The sequence below is a fragment of the Watersipora subatra genome, chromosome 10 (assembly GCF_963576615.1).
Source record: "Watersipora subatra chromosome 10, tzWatSuba1.1, whole genome shotgun sequence".
Classification (NCBI taxonomy): Eukaryota; Metazoa; Bryozoa; class Gymnolaemata; order Cheilostomatida; family Watersiporidae; genus Watersipora; species Watersipora subatra.
Window position 1 is genome coordinate 56,315,926 of NC_088717.1, and position 6,000 is coordinate 56,321,925.

Below are 6,000 nucleotides of genomic sequence, written 5' to 3' on the forward strand. Positions count from 1 at the left end.
CCATTACTTACTTGATGTCCCCATAGAGTTTTGTGAGGATATTTGTGACTATACTGAAGAAGACGAGAGATTAGCACTGCTGTTCAGGTTCAATATGTCACATTTTAAAATTCTTTTTAATTTTAGAAAAGAATTTAAACTGTGATTTTAATTTTTACTGATTGTAAACTTAAGAATATGTGGGAACTGTATAGAGACACTTTAGAAACATATAAATAGAAGAAACCTGATTTGTATGTAGAGGAAAGTAGTATAAATAATTATTAAAATACTGAGGAGAGAGCTTGTTAAGGGACACTACAACCAAAGTTATCATTCACTAAATTGCTACTTTGTTGATCACACGCGGCAATTCAGAGGAGAATTGCTCATTTTAATTTCAGAAAAGAATTTAAACTGTGATTTTAATGTTTACCGATTGTAAACTTAAGAATATGTAGGGACTGTATAAAGACACTTTAGAAACGTATAAATGTAAGAAACCTGATTTGTATGTAGAGGAAAGTGGTATAAATGATTATTAAAATACTGAGGAGAGAGCTTGTTAAAAGTTGACTTGCAACAAAATTCACATTACAGTTATTTGATATGAAAATATTCACCATGTCTTACTCTGTTGTGTTGTAGGTGCAAAATATGTGGAAATGTGATTACAAGCTCTTGAAAGCTCAAAAACGATCAGTTAATCGCAGCTACATGAGACCGCCGTAGTTTAGATTCCCTTTCCAAAACGGCTCAAATGTGACGTAGCTGTGGGAGATGGTTTCTGTTTACACTTTCATGCAACCTTATTCGTCGAAATATTTTCACAAAGATGCTTCACGCATTCATTAAAACCATGTCTATTGTTCTTACGCGCCTGTTTTATCGTCATTGTAATGCTGTCACTTTTAGCAGTGATATCTTATAACTTACCGTAAAAATTCATTCAATTTTTTAGCCTTACCTCGAAGGAGTACATATCATTGTCTGATAATCAAGATGAGCCTGTTGGTCACTTGTGATAATCAAAAAGTGCTGCAGAAATTATTTGCGCAGTATTGGGTCACATGATCAGATTACGACTTGCCAAGTAGACCAAACCGAAACAAAACTGTAAAGTAGCAAGCATCTATATTTGATACGGGGTCTTCGGTAAAACCCGAAGTGTTTGTCATAAACTAGTGCTACGATAAGTTTTATATTGAGCTTTTTATTGGCCTTTCAATTCACGTGAAAACATCGCATGACAAAACAATAAATAAATTTTATAGCTACGTCAGAGAAATAAAGAAATTCCAATTTACGGCGGCTTTTCGTTTTTGAGCTTTTAAGAGCTTGTAATCACATTTCCACATAATTTGCACCTACAACACAACAGAGTAAGACATGGTGAATCTTTTGATACCAAATAACTGTAATGTGATTTTGGTTGCAAGTCAACCTTTAAGGTGACACTACAGCCAAAACTGTCATTTGCTAAATTGCTACTTGGCTGATCACATGCAGCAGTTCTGGAGGTTGGAGTTGTCTCCCAACCCTCAGTGGTATACATAGCATCAACCAGTTCCTATCAGTTTCCCTCATGAAGTTTAGCGCTGTCGTAATAAGGCTGCCGCTATTAGGGATCTTCTCATAATCCATGATATCATTTCTTACTCATATATAACCATTCTCTCTCATATAAGTCTAATTCTAAAACAGTTTTGTAGATTCACTGCTCTCAGAGGTTTATCAGTATAGAATATGAGAGTTGTCCTACCTCATGAAGATGCTCTATTCAGTAGTATATTCTTATTGTCTGTTCAAACTATGGAGCTGCTATGAGGTCTCCATAATATCATTCTCTTAGTATAAGTAATAAAACAGGGGAGTGTATAGTGTCATTCTGTGTTATTTTGTTTGGTAGTAAGTATGTCGCGGGATTTTGTAAATTTAGAAAATGTTATCATCTCTTATTTATATCTAACCATTCTCTCTGAAAGGAGTCTACTTCTAAAACAATACAGAGTTGTAGATTCATTGCTCTCACAAGCTGATCAATATCGAGTATGAGAGTTGTCCTACCTTTTAAAGCTGACTGAAGATGCTCTATTCAGTAGTATCTTCTCATTGTCTGTTCAGAGTATGAAACCACTATGATGTCATCATAATAACATTCTCTTAGTAAAAGTAATAGAACAGGGGAGATAAGTCTGGTCTGACAGATTCCTCATCCCTAGTCATCATTTTAAGGCTCTGCGATTGTTAAATAAAAGTGAATACGCAAAGGGATCTTTTCTGGAAAGTTCCTTGAGCCGATTACTGAACACTAGTATATTGTACTTGTTCTCATCCAGTATATTCTCTAGCTTGTATCATGCATCTGTTCCAACTTTCTTTTGTATCATAGTTTTTGATAACATTCTGCTATAAAGTAAATATTCACATCTTGCTAGTCGCTCTCTGACTGCTTATAGATATCATAGTTAGTTTGTTGTTAATTGTAAAGTGACATCATAGTGACTTTCTGAAGTGGTTCTGCAAGCGGTATACTGCAGTACACGTACATGTATTTGGTTGCTCAGGGTACATTAGGCTTTTGCAAACAAAAGAATTGCGTTTCTGTAGAGTTGTGTTCTGCGTATATAGTATTAGACTCTCTGCTTTGGTGTGCAACTCTAGACTGCTTTATTACCATAAGATAAGATAGCATAGGATGGATAATGAGCTAACAATAAGGCCACCTAAGATGACATAGTGTTTATATAAACAAACACTTTACCACAACACTACAGTTTCATAATCTTTTCAGTTTCAAGGAAGTCTGAGAACCTACTAGAAGAGAATTCAAATGTTGATAACAATAATTTCTTTTAAATTTTAAAATAAGTCAAGTGATAAGTTTGAAAATACTGATTATGCAAGTTTTTAAACGTTTTAAAAATATAATAATGTTTAGTGCATTGTTCTGTTCAATTTATGAATTTCATAATGCTCATTTCCTTTAGTAATAAACAACATGTATTGACAGATTTCATCTGTGATTAGAAGCAAGGCTCACTGGAAGATATAAGGATATCGGTATTCTATGAGCATATGCGCGCAGAGAATTTTTACTGAATATTCATTTGGAAACTTTTGGTGTGTATTTGTAGATCAATTGGTATCATTAGCACAAGAGAGTTGTATGTGGAAGGTTGTAGTTAGAGATCTGTATTAACTACCAGTATAGACAGCACAGTTTGTGTGTTACACTCTATAATATTAGGTGAATTATACCATATGCTAAAGTATAACATCTGTAGTATCTTGTTCTACTCTCTAAATGTAACAATAAAATTATATTATAAATGACAAATCATATATTATAAGTCTGGCATTATAAAGGTATTGTGTTTCCAGTTTTGCCTAAGGTGAGATGTCTGTGTGGGTAAAGGAAGTATGCAGCATTTTGCACAAGCTGCGTGTTGTACCTTACCAAAACAAAACTATTAATGAGATCTAGCAGCAATCTCCACCAGATATAACCTTAGGATGCTACCAGATATCGCCTGCTACTCATCACTTCCTGTTGTTTAGTAAAATAAGGTCAGGTATAATTGCAGTGGCTCAAAACCTGGTCAGTTTCTGGGTCGTTTTGTAGAGGTGGAGCTTAATCAGGAAATGCAAATGTTTTGTCGGCACTAAGCGACGAGGTTTTAAGCAAGTGCCAATGTTTAGTCGGTTAGAAATTGAGTCTGTAATCTTTTTAATTTTTGTAACAAAATAAAGCATAAACATCGTTTTAGGCAAATCTTTAATCAAACATATGAGATCTTTCATCAAACTAGCATAACGTATTCACATAGTTGTTTATCGTAGTTTTGTCATGTTAAGACGAAATAACAACATGCTCACGAAAAGGAAAAAAATCTTCTCAAAAATACATCATTAATTATTCGTTTATACAGTGTGTATGAAAAATATCTTACATACGTTGTAATATGATTGCACTTACATGTATGTAACGCGGTATTATATAAGTTATTGAATATTTGTGATTATGTTCTAACCAAATAAAATGCACATTGAAACAATTGTCTACTTTGCTACCATTCTGAGAGCTAAAGAAGATTCTATTTCATTTTAGTGTAACTATTTATGTTAGCGTATCGTAAGACAAAGATTGTGAAAAGGCAACAGAATCCATTAGTCTATCTTATCTTTACTGCCAACACCGACTTCTCCAACAACTAACTTTATTTAGATTTTGAACATGACTGCACTCTGTAGGTATTCATTTGTCAATTTGCTTATATATTTATTATTCATGTACAGCATTGTGTGACCAAAAAAATTTTCTTGATTTGTTGGGCAAAAAATATTTTGTTACTGTTGGCATGATGATGTATTTTCTTGCTCCAATATAAATAACGCATGTGGCAATTGTTGTGCATCATTGTTAGCAGCTTTCCCGTTACCTCCACAAGCACAATGTAGCCAATTCTGGAAAATCAGAGGGCAGCACACACAAAACCTTCAGCATGATGTATGTCTATTGGCATTGCTGACGTTGTACAACATACATTGTTTGAAAAGTCGATGCGCAATGACAAAATGTTCGGTGATGGACCACTGGAACAATGATGGGAAGTAGGTTGTTTCAGTTATCGAACGAATCTATCATGATAAATTGTAAAGTTTAATAATTTCACTTTATTTGATATAAAAAAATGTTGCACATAACTTAATTACTACCACATCAGCACCAAAGCCATAAAAGGCCTTTAACAAGCACAAATGAGAACAGAATAACACAGTAGAAAAGGGCTACATATACTACATGTAGATATGTGAAAATAAGTGAATATAAGTCTGGGTTATTTAAAAAAAATTAGTGTTGAAAATCCTGAAGGTTTTATGTACGCAGGTATGTTTTAATTTGATCAATATATTCACTCAAAATCGAGCACAGTACAAGCTGAAACAGTTCGAGTTTTTGCATATAAAGGTATTCCTATCTAGAACACATTTGTTCTCTATGGCTGCAGATGAATTGGCAATGAGGTGGAGGGCACGCCAGATGCCTTCTGGCGTGCCCTCCCTTCATTGCCAATTCACCCACAGCTATAGGGAACAAACTTGTTCTATGCCTATCTAGATATTGCATGTATTAGAAAGCCTCAGGAAGCATTTTTGCTTTGTCACTTCTTACTCCCTGCAAACTCCTCTTGGAGATCATTGATCTAAAATAAAAACAATCATAGCATGTGTATTTACATCTCCTTGAACTTGTAAAGTACTGTGAATGCAGTATTCAAGTGGCATTATTTGCGACGATTTTTGACTTTGACAGGAATATTATTTGTTAATTTAATGAAGTAGATTGGAAAGTTACATTGGACATTGTGATTAGCTGGAAGTTAATTTGGCCATCTCAAAGAACCGGGCAAATCTGCTTTTGCTAGTTCCTGACTTTATTACTGTTTTTCCAGTAGTTTTATTTCACAACTATTTCCTAGCTTCATATACTTTCTCCGATCCTACATTGCTCAACCGACTTAGCCCATAGAGTTGACTTGTAGAAGACAACAGCGACATTAGTCCAAGTACTCAGTCTATGAATCGGATGGTGTTGTGGCACCTTGTTATCAATTTCTCAAAGAGTTGATAACAACTCCAGAGATGCTCCCAAATCCTGATTAGAGATTTGCAAATCACATCAAATCATCAATCATGAGATTGGCATCACAGCACCATAAAAATGGATTACCCAGCTTGTAAATTAAATCAAATTAAAACCATTAATTACATAGTGGATGATGGTTTTAATTTCATTTTATTTGAAAGCTGAGCAGTCACCCTTCTAAGTGATTTGATTTGGAACAAAACGCATGCCAGCGATTTGATATGCTTTACAAATCTGGAATCAAAGATTTGGGAGCATCGCAGCACAACTCTCTCCAATTCAGACACTGAGCACTTACACTAAAGTGACACGAAAGCATCATGCAACAGGGTTCCAATTTTAAAACTGAGTTACTGAATATTACCACCCAC